Below are 13,879 nucleotides of genomic sequence, written 5' to 3' on the forward strand. Positions count from 1 at the left end.
TTTTGTTCTATAAGTATCCAAAGGGAAGAACTAGAATCAATGAGAGATGCTCTGGGAGACAGACTGCTGCCTGGCATAAGGAAGAACTTTCCCATTATTAATTATTATTTGTGGAGTCTTTATTGCCAGGCAGTGTTCTAAGCCCTTTACATAGATAGTTTCACTTTATCCTCAACAACCCCGACAGTTAGGTACCACCTCTACTTTATGGATGAGACAAAGCAGCTTTAGAAGTTTATACAGCTTGCCCAGGCATACATGCTACTACGTGGTGGAGCCATATTAACTTCAACTCTCTATTGCCACCTTGCATGTGAATTAAATGAGATAAGATCTGTATATAATTTAACAGTGCCAGGCACACAGTAAGTATTGTTGCTGGTAATAATAATTATTGTAATCCCTAGGAAGTACTGTCTCTCATCATGGTGGATGATGTTTTTGGTGGATGGTGGATACTAATGGTGGATACTAATCACCAGTATTAGTTTATTATGGCTTCTATAACAAATGACCACAGACTTTGGGGCTTAAAACAATATTTTATTTCCTTAGAATTCTGGAGTCCAGAAATATGCAATCAGTTTCACTGGGCTAAGATCAAGGTGTCAGCAGGGCTGTGCTTCCTCCAGAGCCTCTAAGGGAGGATCTGTTCCTTGCCTCTTTCAGCTTCTGGTGCTTCTGGTTTCCTTGGTCTGTAGCTGCATCATGCCAGTCTTGGCCTCTGTGGTCACATTTCCTTCTCCTCTCTGCCTTCTGCCTCCCTCTCTCTTTTTCTTTCCTTTTTTTATTATTCATGTGCTTTATTTATGTTTTCAAACTTTAAACTTTTTATGTTGTGTTGTGTGTGTGTGCACTTAGTCACTCAGTCCTGTCTGCCTCTTTGTGACCCCATGGACTGTAGCCCACCAGACTCCTCTGTCCATGGGGATTCTCCAGGCAAGAATGCTGGAGTAGGTTGCCATACCCTCCTCCAGGGGGTCTTCCCAACCCAGGAATCGAACCCGGGTCTCCCGCATTGCAGGTGACTTCTTTACCGTCTGAGCCACCGGGGAAGCCACGTTATAGTGAAGTATAGCCAATTAACAATGTTGTGGTAGTTTCAGTAAAGAAACTCAGCCATACATAAACGTGTATCCATTCTCTCTCAAACCCCCCTCCCATCCAGACTGTCACATAACATAGAGCAGAGTTCCATGTGCTGTACAGGAGGCCCTTTTTGCTTATCCATTTTGAATACAGCAGTGTGGACATGTCCATCCCAAACTCTCTAACTATCCTCCCTAGCCAGAAACCATAAGCTCGTTTTCTAAGTCTGTGGGTCTCTTTTCTGTTTTGTAAGCAGGTTCATTTTGTCATTTCTTTTTAGATTCCATATATAAGGAATGTCATATGATGTTTTTCCTTCTCTTCCTGACTTACTTCATTACAGTATGACACTCTGTAGGTGCATCCATGTTGCTGCAGTTGGCATTATTTCATTCTTTTTAATGGTTGAGTAATAGCCCATTGTATATATGTACCACATCTTCTTTATCCATTCCTCTGTTGATGGACACTTAAGTTGCTTTCATGTCTCGGCTATTGTAAAGAGTGCTGCAGTGAATATTGGGGTGCATGTATCCTTTCTGATCATGTTCTTTTTCTGGATATATGCTCGGGAGTGGGATTGAATTGTCATATGGTAGGTCTGGTTTTAGTTTTTTAAGGAACCTCCATACTGTTCTCTATAGTGGCTGTACCAACAGTGCAGGAGGATTCCCTTCTCTCCACATGTTCTCCAGCTTTTGTTGTGGATTTTTTGATGATAGCTGTTCTGACTGGTGTGAGGTGATAATCTCATTGTAGTTTTGATTTGCATTTCTCTAGTAATTAGCAATGTTGAACATCTTTTGTGTCTTTGGCCATTTATATGTCCTCGTTGGAGAAATTTCTATTCAGTTCTGCCCATTTTTTGAGTGGGCTGTTTTGATGCTGTTAAGTGTCATAAACTGTTTGTACATTTTAGAGACTAATCGCTTATTGGTCATGACATTTGCAAACATTTCTTCCCCATCTGTAGGTTGTCTTTTTGTTTTGATTATTGTTTCCTTTTTCAGCCTACATCTTATAAGGTTACTCTGATTATATTTAGTACCTTCCCAGGCAATGGCACCCCACTCCAGTACTCTTGCCTGGAAAATCCAATGGATGGAGGAGCCTGGTAGGCTGCAGTCCATGGGGTTGCTAAGGAGTTGGATACGACTGAGCGACTTCACTTTCACTTTTCACTTTCATGCATTGGAGAAGGAAATGGCAACCCACTCAGTGTTCTTGCCTGGAGAATCCCAGGGAGAGGGGAGCCTGGTGGGCTGCCATCTATGGGGTTGCATAAAGTTGGACACGACTGAAGTGACTTAGCAGCAGTAGCAGCAGATAATCCAGGATAAACTTCCCATCTCAAGAGTCTTCAATTAGACACATCTTCGCCATATAAGGTGATATTCAGTTTCCATAAGTGAATGTCTCTGGGGGGCCGTTATGTAACCTACCACAATGGTATTTAAATAGACTGAATAACCACTATTTTTCTATTCTTTCCACTATTAGGGGAAAAAAACCCAGCAACTTTATAACATTCCATGATTTATTGGTCAGTCGTAGCACCTGTTTTTCCTTGCAGTATTTTGTGTGTGTGTATGTGTGGAAATAGAATATATTTTGTATAAGGTATGAGTTAGAAGCAATACCGAATACCACACTGACACTGTTTATTGAGCAATACATTTTTTCCTCCCATTGATTTGAAATTCAGTTTTTATCACCTATCACATAGCGAACACTATACTTGAAGCTGTTTCTTAACTTTATTCAATTCCATCATCCATTTTTAGGTTTCTGCAATTGTGCTATATTATTTTATTTATTGCAGCATTTAAGTAGATACTCATAGCTGATAAATTCAGTTCCTCTCTATTCTTCTTTTTCAGTTTTCTTGGCTAATGGCTCTTCTACTGTTTTCTTTCTCGTTGTGTATTTGAACTTAAAAAATTCTTTATTACATTTTAATGTGGTCTTGGGAAGAGAGGTGATGATAAATGGAGTTGTGATTGCCTTCCATAATGATCCTCCCACCCTATTTTTTTATTCTAGTGATTTTACTTACCCATCTCCATTGAGATTTTCCAGTATTTTGGATGAAATCATATGGAAATTTAATTCCAGACTTCTTGATTTTTTTCTCTAGTCCTCTCTTTCTACCTATCTTATGTTAACAAGTAAATTAAACTTTACTACCACATGATCAATTGTATTTGTACTCAACCATACATTTTATTGGCTTTATTCATTACATTTTCTTATATATCTTTTTTCTTGAGTTTATTATTCTGGCTTATTTTTTCCATTGTCTGGAACAGATCTTCAAGTAATCTTTTTTTTAAATTGAATAAAGATATTTCTGTGTCTTTGAACATGCCTTTCTTTTGTCATCACATGTGAGAGAAATTATAATTTGGCAGATGGTTGAATTCTTGAGTTTCAATAAGATTTCCTGAGAATCTTATAAAAATCGTGCCACTGTCTTTTAGCCTCGTGTTGCAGATGTGAGGTATGCTGTCAGCCTGATTTTCTTTCCTTCTAAGCAACCTGATTTTTCTCCTCTATCAGGAAGCCTGTAGTTGTTTCTCTTTGTTCTTGGAGTCAGAGACTGCATCTAGAATTGTGTATTCTTTCAGTAATCCTGCTACTCAGCACTCAGACCCATATGATCTAAGGCCTCCAGTCTCATCAGCTCGAGGAAATGTTCTTCTATTTCTCCCTTGATTGTTGCTTTTCCCCTTTCTTAATGATGTCATCTCCTTCCAGTACTTCTATTAGACTAATATAGGCTGTTCTGGATTTCTCTGTTATGACTTGTGTCTTATTTGATTATAAAGATTTTTCTTCTTTTGTTTTTTCTGTCTTCTTCATCTTTGTGTGTGTGTGTGTGTGTGTGCGTGTGTATGTGTGGGATACCTAAATAAAATGGGGTGCTATCCCTATTGAGACTTTGACTTTTTCCTATATTAGGGACAAACTTCCCACTTTCCAAAGATGTTAGGGAATAATTGCTGTTCTGTGTGGAGAGAATCTTCCTAGTTCCTAACGTCCTTTCATTTGCCTCTGAGCTGATGCCTGTGACCCTCATGTGACCTTTGATCCTCTGAGCTTGGGGTTTTCCAGGACCCTTTTCTGGAAGTCTGTGTACTTTCTTCTTAAGGGGCCTAGGCAGAATCATGCGTGGACTTATCAGCACTAATCAGCCTTTCCTAACAGATGTCTCATCCACTTCATATCTTCCCCATATTCTTCAAAATGTTGGCTTTGTTGATGGCATCTTTCTCTGGGTCCCAGCACAGCCACTATTGTTTCAGTCATGTACATGTGGGGTTTTGTTTTGTTTTGTTTTTGGAGAGAAGGCAGGCGTAAATGTCTGAGCCCAATTTTCTCTCCCCCAAACCCAAAACTCCAGAGTAGAAACAGCCGACACGAGTGAAGCATCACATGCATGGCTTAATGGAATAAGCTTTGAACTACATCAGCTCTGGGAGGCTTGTCTCTGAAGTCTAAAGAACAAAGCAGCATAATTAAAGGTTTGAGAAACAACTTTTACACCACAGTCCAGAGAGATGGGGTTTAATTTAACCAGGAGAACACAGTGAGGTGAGACTGAAATGGTGAGTCACACTGAACCTGCTAAAGATACAGCTGGAGAGACTATGCTTCAATTACAGTCAAAATGACTCAGGTTGGTCACTACAAAGACCAGTTAACTCTGAAACACTTGTGTGGCATCACAAAGCATTGGGTAGCCAAGTTAGGAAGCCTCTTTTTCTGGTGAGTTTTCCTGGAGGGTTAAGAGCTGTTCTATTTAAGGGAAGAGGATGGACTAAATTGTCTTCCGGTTTCCCTTGGGATATTATGGTTATGATACCTTAGTGCATGTGATATTAGGTGTGGGATAAAGAGCAGCAACAGATAAACTGCCGAGGATAAACAATCTTGTTTTCACCAAGCCTTACTGATAAGTTTTCTTTTTCAGTGTGAGGAGAGATAGTTTTTTATCAGGAACACTTTCTCTAAATTTTTAAAACCAAATGGAGACATCTTCCTGCTGGGAAGAACAGGAATTTCAGTGGCTCCCTTCCTCCCTGCAGTTGGAGGCAGTTCAGCTCCTAGCCTGGCTGGAGAGACTGGATCCACATCCCCTGGAGGTCCCCTCCCCCAGGGGGGTGTAGGGAGACCAGCAGGGAGGAGAGGGCCTGAGGCAGATCAGGGAGAAGAGTGACAAGCTCCTGGTGGGAGGTCTTCGCCTTGTCACGGAGCCTCCTGGGCTCAGGTCTGGGGTGGCCGCGGGAGAGTCAGTTCCAAGCTGTGTGGCTGTTGACATTTCCGGCTGCGGGTGCCCAGCCAATCAGTGAAAGGCCCAGCTAGCTTGGGTGATGACACATGAAATATGATAATTTTCTGCTAAAGAGCCCTGGAAGCTGGGAGAGAAGGGAGTGTGTGTGTGTGTGTGTGTGTGTGTGCGCGTGCGTGTGTGTCTGGGAGCAGGCAGTGCAGGCAGTGGCTGTGATGAGGTGAGAGGGTGACAGTGCATTGGTTTTAGTGCTTTGCCCAGGGAGGGTGGGCTCTGAGGCCAGGGCCAGAGGGACTGGCCAGGAGTGGCTGTGGGGACATCGGGGTGGCTTTTCAGGTAAGCTACTAGTGTTGTTGCTGCTGGGCGGGAACCAAGGGACCAACAGCCAGCGCCATTCTGAAGCCCTGGGGTTCTTGGGGTGAAAAAGAAACTGTAAAAGGCATTTTCCTTCCTTCCAAACATACATGAGGTGGGGAGTTTTGGTTTCTTCTCAGTGCTGCTGCTTTAAAAGCCAAAGCAAAACTGGACTAATAAACACCACCTGGGTGGCTAAAGTACTTAATTAAAAAAAAAAAAAAAAGAATTAGGGCAGGGTGGGGGTTGTTTATCCTCAATCCCCAGCACCCATTTTTCTATCTTCATCTTAATCTAGCCCTGGTGAAAAAAAAAAAAAAAAAGAAACAAAAACCCAACAACCAAACAAAACCCTCTTGTTAACAAAATCTTGAAGAAGAAGGACTTACATCTGGATCTTAGAGATGGTGAAGGTTCAGGTTGTGGTTCTGATTTCAGATTCTGGTTGGAAAAAAAAAAAATGTGTTGGAACAAGATCTGGTTCTAGATTACAAGTAGTGCTAGAGGTTTCTTTAATTTGAGGACGTGGCAGTGCCCTGTGGTTAATTGTGAGCTGGCAGGGCCCCCCACTTCCTTCAGCTGCCCTGCCAGGCTTCCTGGTCCTTTCCCAGCAGGTAGGGGCTTCTGAGGGGTGACACTCATGCTGACAAGTGTCCCTGGAACTGTCTCACCCCATGAACATGTGTGTTCCGAAGTGAAGGATGGTAGTGTTTACATAACATGATTAGTCACTGAGGAACTCGTCACTGCAACAACTATGTGTCTAGTTTTATGGCTTGCCTTTGCTAGTTCTCTGTGTGTGTATGTATATATGTTTGTATGTTTGTAAAAAGGCACCGATGAATGGAATCATTATCTCTGCGTGCAAGCCTGCCCTGTGGCTTTAGGCATGGGACTGGCTTCCTGCTCTTGGAGTGACAGCTATTCAGAAGTGATAATTGGTGTACTGTATCTTTAAAAGGTTAAAACCCCTTTCAAAAAAGGTCTGAACTCATAGTGGAAAAGACAGGGTAGGCAGGGGTTGGCTCTGGATTCAGAAAACAGCTGCTGATTAGATGCCCTGTCTCTGGGCTGCGTTTATTCTGTGTTTTTCAGCAGCAGGAATTCAAGAGGGATGCTGCTGTTTGGGTTTCTGATCGTGATTTATATTTATTCAGAGGAATAACAGAGGGTGGATCTGTTCCCGGCGCGAGCATGCTCACAACCAGCCGACTCTCCCATTATCCAACTGCCTAGTTTGGTGCTTCAATGTACATGTATATTTCGTGTGCATATGTGTGTATACAAACACGCATGCATGCCTGGATGGACATATGTGTGCACAGCTTATTTTTTAAGGACAATTCTTTCAATAAGGTCTTTACCCCTTACTTGAAACAGGTGTTCAGGAAAAAAATGCACAAAATCCTGACTGACCGGAATAATTCATGAAGAAGGGGCTGGATCCGTGGGTCAGAGAACACAGGACCAGTGTGCCATCCCAAGGCCGAAGGTAGGGGACTCTGGATTTTTATTCGGCTGATGGTTGCCTCGCATTTTATTTATTGTTTTTTGCCGGCGGCCGCCACGGGCAAGTGAAATAGCGAGCTGCGATTCCATGTTGTCGTGGCCCTTCTTGGGCGAGGTGTCCGCGGGCAGAGGCGCGGGGAACGACCGGGTGGGCGGCTGCGGGGCCTGCGTTGCCCTCGGTGGGCTGAGCTGGCTGCCCGGTCGGGTGCCGGGGGAGCGGCGGGAGCCTCAAGTGACCCCCGCGCGTCAATCACGGCGGCGGCGGCGGCTGTAACCCTGTGCGCGCCGCGCGCTCGCAGCTCCTGGCGGCCCGGCTGCACCCGCGCACTGGTGGCCGGCTCTGCTCTGAACCTCAGTGGTCCGGCGGATGCCTAGTCCGCCACAGAACCTGCAGTTTGCAGTTTCTTCAGCTGCCCTGGCTGCGGCTCCAGGATTGTTCAGCAACCCCCAATTCCCAGCCCCCCGCTAGCCCTCTCTGTCGCCGAAAATGAAATCCGATCAGAGGATGCTAGGTGCCCAGGCAGATGGGAGATCTCCAGCTCCCTGAAATCCTAGCGCCCCTCTGCAAATATTCCCAAAGCAAAATCACAACCTCGTGCCCACCCCAAGAAAACCAAAGCAAACCCAAAGTCTTCCTCTGTTGGGGAGTCTTGCCTTACCGCTAGCAAAGCAAGTACCCCCTCTCCCAGTTGTGTCCCACATTTTACCATCCTTCAAAATTAGAAACACCGCTGGTGCTAAGTGGCTTCCGCTGAGACGGTAGGAGCTGCTGGAGGACTCTTTTCCTGAGCGTGTCAGACAACCTGAACTCGCCGAGACTTGGACGAAAGTCGTGGCGAGGCGCTGGGGGCCAGGCTTAGATTTGGTTGATCGCGGCTTTTTTGGTTCATGTTGCAGGTTCGCAGGTCTGGATGATTTCTTTGGCTCAGCCCGCCCTTGAACTTTGGGGGTCGAGGATGCAGGCAGGAGGGTCTTCGGGGTCTGGTTGCTGGGTGAGCGGCCGCTTGGCGCTCTTTCTGCTATACACCTCAAGTTTCGGGCCACCATTGGAATTTTAACCTCAGCAGTCGGCTGCTCGCCACCCCCCAGCCGTGTCTGGTACTTCGGTTGTGGTTGTGTTAAAACTTACTTGCTTTCAGGCTGTCGGGGGAGGGGAAAAGGGGCGCCTGCGGTGTGCGCTAAACTGATCTCCACCTAAGCGGTTCTCCAGCCCTTGTTTGCATGATTATGTAATTTCAACTAATGATCAGACCATGCGCCCCAGCAGCTCCCACCATCTCCTGGTCCTCCCCCAGACTGAAGAAGTTGGGTCCTATGTTTAAGATGCTTTTATGTAACTGTATGTATTAGGGGGCAGGGAGAGTGTGGGAAAGAGAGAGAATGATTTGAGCAATTTATGTGTGAGGAACGGAGGTGGGGTGGGAGGCAAAAATCACGTGTCCGTTGGGATGAGCTTGGAATTGGGCTTTGGGTTGGTGTTGATCTAAAGATCCTCCCACATCCCTCTTGGCCAGTCATTGCTTGTCTGGACTTTCATGTGGTCATTTCACCCCTGCTTGAACCCTGGAGAAGGTTGACCGTCATCCCTGCAAGAACCCTGAGTGACTAGCTCGATGCACAACCGGAATCCTGAATCCAGGGTGACCACCAGGTTCATTTGTTTTAGGTCCTGGCTGTTCCTCGTGCTTCCTGCTAAGGGAAAGAGTTTTCTGCCACGCTTAGAGTTTCAGTTTTGCTCTGGGGTTGGGCCACACTGTATGGCTGAATAGCAGAACCCAGATGCTGGCTGAGCTGCTTGACATATGCTCTTTAAAGTTCTGATAACTTGCAGACACTGGAGGCCCTGTACATTCTTGCATTAAATACTGTGGGATCATTATTACTTTTTGCAAGGTAGGAGAACAACTGTCTCACAGAGATATCTGCAGGCAGAGGGAAAAAGGTGGGTATGACACTTGGCGCTCTCTCCTTCTGTCTGTTTTAGCTAAGGCACTCACAGGACACAGAACTGTTGCAAGTTCGTATCACACCCCTTAGTGCCTCAGCCTGGGCAGACATTAATTTAATGGAAAGTCTGGCCCCTTCAGGGGCTTCCCAGGTGGCACAGTTGGTAAAGAATCTACCTGCCAATGCAGGATTCTCGGGTTTGATCCCTGAATTGGGAAGATTCCTTTGGAGGAAGAAGGAAAAGGCAACCCACTCCAGTATTTTTGCCTGGGGAATTCTATGTACAGAGGAACCAGGCAGGACATGACTGAGCGTGTGCGTGCGCGCGCGCGCGCACACACACACACACACACACACACACACACACGGACTTGCCTCTTCAGCCTCAGATGGTTTTACTGTCCTCAGCACCCCGCCCTATCTGCTCTGAGGGCCAATGACAAAGGATGTGCACTTGGCAGTGGATGATGTGCCCACGGGCGCTGCTACTGAACTGTTTTACCCACTGTCTCAGTGGCAGCCACTCTCCTTAGAGTGGAGAAGCATGTGCTGCCTTTGGGCTTTTGCCAAGTGAGCCATTGAAGCACTCAATGTGTGAAAAATACCGGCAAGCAGAAGATGCATTTAGTCTGAAATCCTGGCAGATTCCAGACCTCGACTTGATGGAAGATAATGTTAAGAAAGCTGTGTGACAACTGGATAGCTTTTAACTTGTCTCTAACTTGCTTTGTGAGTTCTCTGATGCCTCTCAGGTCCTTTTCTGCTCTCCAAGCTGCCCATCAAGGAGACTCAGACATGCTGTTCTTCATTTTCTTTCTGGTGAAATCAAAGCATATTTATAAATCAGCAGATAAATAAGCAGGGCAGGAAACGCTGGCTATATGAATAGACAGCACTGGTATTTCAGACCAGAGTTAGACAAAGCCCTTGACCAAAGTCATTCTTCATTCTGTAAAGAGGGTGTCACCATGATAGCCTTACTGAGTGCAATGAAATATCTTTAAAAGAAAATGAGTTGGGCTAAAAAGAAGCATGTCCCCTATAGTCGCTGGGTGTTAGGATGATACCATGACCATCTGGACTGCACATTGATAGAGTGTCACTTATCCAGTTGGGACCTAAGTGGTAAAGCAAGACAGATGTCATAAGACATGAGCTCAGGTCAGGTATTATAGCCATTGGAAAATTTCAGTGCAGAAAACTTCATACCCTCTTGCAGGATTCATTTACACAAAGTTCTAAGAGGCTCTGTGATTAGTTTGCAAATACACCCAGCAAATTGGACAAGATTGATAAACTAGTGTACAAGGGTTCTAATATAGTTCTTTTGTAAAACATCACTAAGAAGTATCAGTAATGTAAGACAGAAATACTGAACAAGTTTAAAATAAAATTTAAAAGGCACGGGAATTCAAAGCATAGAATTTAATATAAGTATTTAATGGGAGCAATTCAGTGAAATTTTATGCATTTTGATGGGTCTTCAGAACTCTGTTTTGTAGCTTAAAAACTGATGCTTACCGTGACCTATATGCACCAAGAGGAGTTTAATTGACTTTTTGTGTGAGCGGTTTCAAAAAGCATAAGAATTTGAAGTATACCCCTAATGACTTTTTTCTTTTTTTTTTTTTTTTCCTAATGACTTTTTTCAACATGATGCTAAAAGAAAAAAACTTCATTTATGCAGGACAACAGAATATCTGAGTTTTCTGGACAGCCAAGGACTTACTGATCAAAATTATAACTGTAATCACCCCCCTCACTGAAATTAATTGAGAACTGTATGATATTTTGCTGAAATTTGGCAGGAAACTATTATGCTAGAATTAGTAGTGCTTATGTTCTCACATTTGATGTTGTAGAAAATTCTAAGAAGGAGGCATGGGAGCCTCAGCCTGTCTTGTGACCAGAGACACACTTAGAACTTTCCAACTTGGCAACTTTAATGCTGGAAATAATTGGAAGAGACTGGATAGTGGAAAAGATGAAGTAGGAGAGGTGTGTGTTTCTTATGTCAATGTAGGGAGTGTGGACTCCCCACCACCAGTGTGCTGTTAAAAAAGTTCAAGGTGTCATGACAACACCCTCATGTTAAACTGTGTTGTTGGCTCAATTCAGACATGGTGCTCAAAACTGGAAGGATGTGTGAGTTACACAAGCAGTGCTAAGCTTTGTCTAACCCTCTGCCAATTTGCTTAGCTTACAGTGTATTCCAAGACGAAGGCAACAGGAAAATCAAAAGTAGAAGAAAATGAATGCTGACACTTTTTAAAGAGTACTGTTTTTTAAGTTTAATGCGTATGTTGAAAAATGTGAAGACCCTAATTAAAAGGAGCGGAAGAGTCTGTCTTGGTTTCTAGACACACAGAAATTCATCATTTTGGTAAATTATTTGAAAAAAGTTTTGAACTTGTTAAAAGAAATTGTCAGTAACAGGCCTTTGAATATAATCAGAAATGTTCAGAACTAGCCAAAGTTTCTATGTATATAAGCAAAAGGATACTGATGTAGTAAGATGGATAAAACACTATTCTCTGAAATTCCTAGGGGCTTGAAAGGCAGAGGAGGTAGGAGTTCGTTGTGGTTGGTTGGTGGTCCTGGGGTAACTGAATCACTCTCTCCAAGGGGCTGCCCGCTTGGGAGGATCACATCTGGGAACTGGGCTTGGGCTATTGATCTGGTCTGTCCATGAAAAACATGCATGCATGAGAGATGTGATTCCTCTCTTTGTTACTTTTAAAAAATACCAGGTGTGACTGGTCACCATCTGAAAAAAAAAGAAGGGTGGAGCTTTACATCTAGATGTTCAGTAGAGGTGAACTGAGAATGTATCTTAGATTCAAGTAGCGAAGCCAGGGAAAAGCATACAGAAGTCAATCTCAAGAATCTTGGAGCTCTCTGGATGTCCATGGGTCCTTGAATTGGAGGTCAGGGCCAACATTTAAAAAAAAATGAGTACTATACATGACTGGGATCCAAAGAAAAACTTGTAAACAAAAAATAGAGATGGAAAAAAAGAAAAACAGTGTTATAAATACATGGGATGCTCTGCTGAGCCTCTGTTACCAAACTTGGTCTGTTCAGGACTTGCAGGCTCAGTGTTAGATGCTGAAGCTCTCTTTAAATCAGAGGAGCCCTGATAAAAATGAACCAACAATTTTATTAGAAGAAGAATTCTGAAAACCTCCTCATTCAAGATTCTATACAGTAGACTCTTGACATTCTTGATGGATGCACCTCAGACCCTTTTCAAATTCCCAAATTTGCAAATGCAGAAAAATTTGCATAGGCTCTTGACTTCCTTCTGAATCAGGTTTCTGTCCAGAGAGGAGAGGTTCCCATAATTATTCACGGCCCTCCAATGATTTGCCTCCTCAACTTGCACTCAGGGAAGTAATTTCCCATCCAGGGAGTTTCCGTTTCCCTGGTGGTGTGTTGGGAAGGGGAGCTTTGACAAGACTCCTCTCTGACTCAGTGTCTTGCTCTTGTGCTGTGTAGTTTTGCTACACAGTTCACGTCTGTGCTTTAGGAAAGACAGAGTTGCCATGTGGTGTGCTCTTAGGAGTGGCTCACAAATAACTGAAAATAGCGAATGGTGAGTCTACAGATGCCAAGCAGCTGTTGGAGTTGCTAAAAAATCACACATGTCTGCACCCTCCCAAACATACTCTTCAGCCCTCGATATAGATTTAATACACTCTTAGAAACTTCCCCTGACTGTCAGCGTATTTCATGAGGAGAACGGGGGCATCACACGGCTGAAGCGCGTATGGTAAAAGACAAAATGAGAACATCACCATTTGAAATCTAAGCAAGAGAGACAGAATGTAGTCATTTGCACCGTGCTCTCATTTGAAAGATTTCAATATCTGAGAAGATTCTAGATTAAAAACAACAAAACTCACTATGCTTATGATTATATTAAATAAAAGAGCCAGAGCAGAATGTACTCTGGAGGTTGGACTTTGCTGCTTCTCATTGGAGGGATTCTTACAAGAATGTTTGTGGAGTGATTTGCGGAGAAGCTCATAGAATTTTAAATAGATTTAAGAGTTCCACCAATTACAATTACAATTGAGGAGATCATTTTTGCCAAGCCCCTAGAAGAGTTATGGCAGGAACCATAGAGATATGATATGAGAGTTTCTTATTAAATTTTTCCTAATGAATTCCTTTTAAATGATTTTAATGACATAACCACTGGATACAAAAGAACACTTGTATACTATATATAAAGAATAATCATTCTTTATATTATATTAGGACCAACACTCATGTCCTTGCCAGTCAATTTAAGAAAAAAAAAGACAGTTACTTTTACATTGGAAGAGTGGTACCTCTCTCCATCCCATCCTACTTCTCCTTTTTAGGGATAGCCATTTTTCTGGATGCATTTGTATCCTTTCCCCACGCTTTTCTTTACTGTCTCACCCTTTATATTTGCATCTCTAGACCACAGCTTTAGTTGTACTTGTTTTTGAACATTACATCAGTGGAATCATACTGTTTATATACTTGTGTTCCTAGTTAGCCATGCATACCAGAGGCACTGGGTGACAAACAACAGAAATACTGAAATATTTCCATGTTAGTTGGTGGTGAATTGCTGCTTACCTGAGTACTCCCATGAGACTTCAAGTCCCTTCACTTTCCTAAAGGGATTACACCTGGCACAGCAGTGGGTATTGG

The 13,879-nt window shown here is 43.5% G+C and overlaps 1 protein-coding gene across 3 annotated transcripts in view; it reads left to right on the plus strand.

The window, feature by feature from the left end:
* HIVEP3 (HIVEP zinc finger 3) overlaps positions 1 to 13,879 on the plus strand; it is a 565,279-nt gene that overhangs the window by 121,369 nt on the left and 430,031 nt on the right. For all 3 annotated transcript variants that reach the window (XM_070786744.1, XM_070786743.1, XM_070786747.1), the window contains exon 2: positions 7,115 to 7,226. The gene's annotated coding sequence lies outside the window, so the exon portion shown is untranslated. The remainder of the gene's footprint in view (positions 1 to 7,114; positions 7,227 to 13,879) is intronic.

Source organism: Bos indicus, chromosome 3 (genome assembly GCF_029378745.1).
Source record: "Bos indicus isolate NIAB-ARS_2022 breed Sahiwal x Tharparkar chromosome 3, NIAB-ARS_B.indTharparkar_mat_pri_1.0, whole genome shotgun sequence".
NCBI lineage: Eukaryota > Metazoa > Chordata > Mammalia > Artiodactyla > Bovidae > Bos > Bos indicus.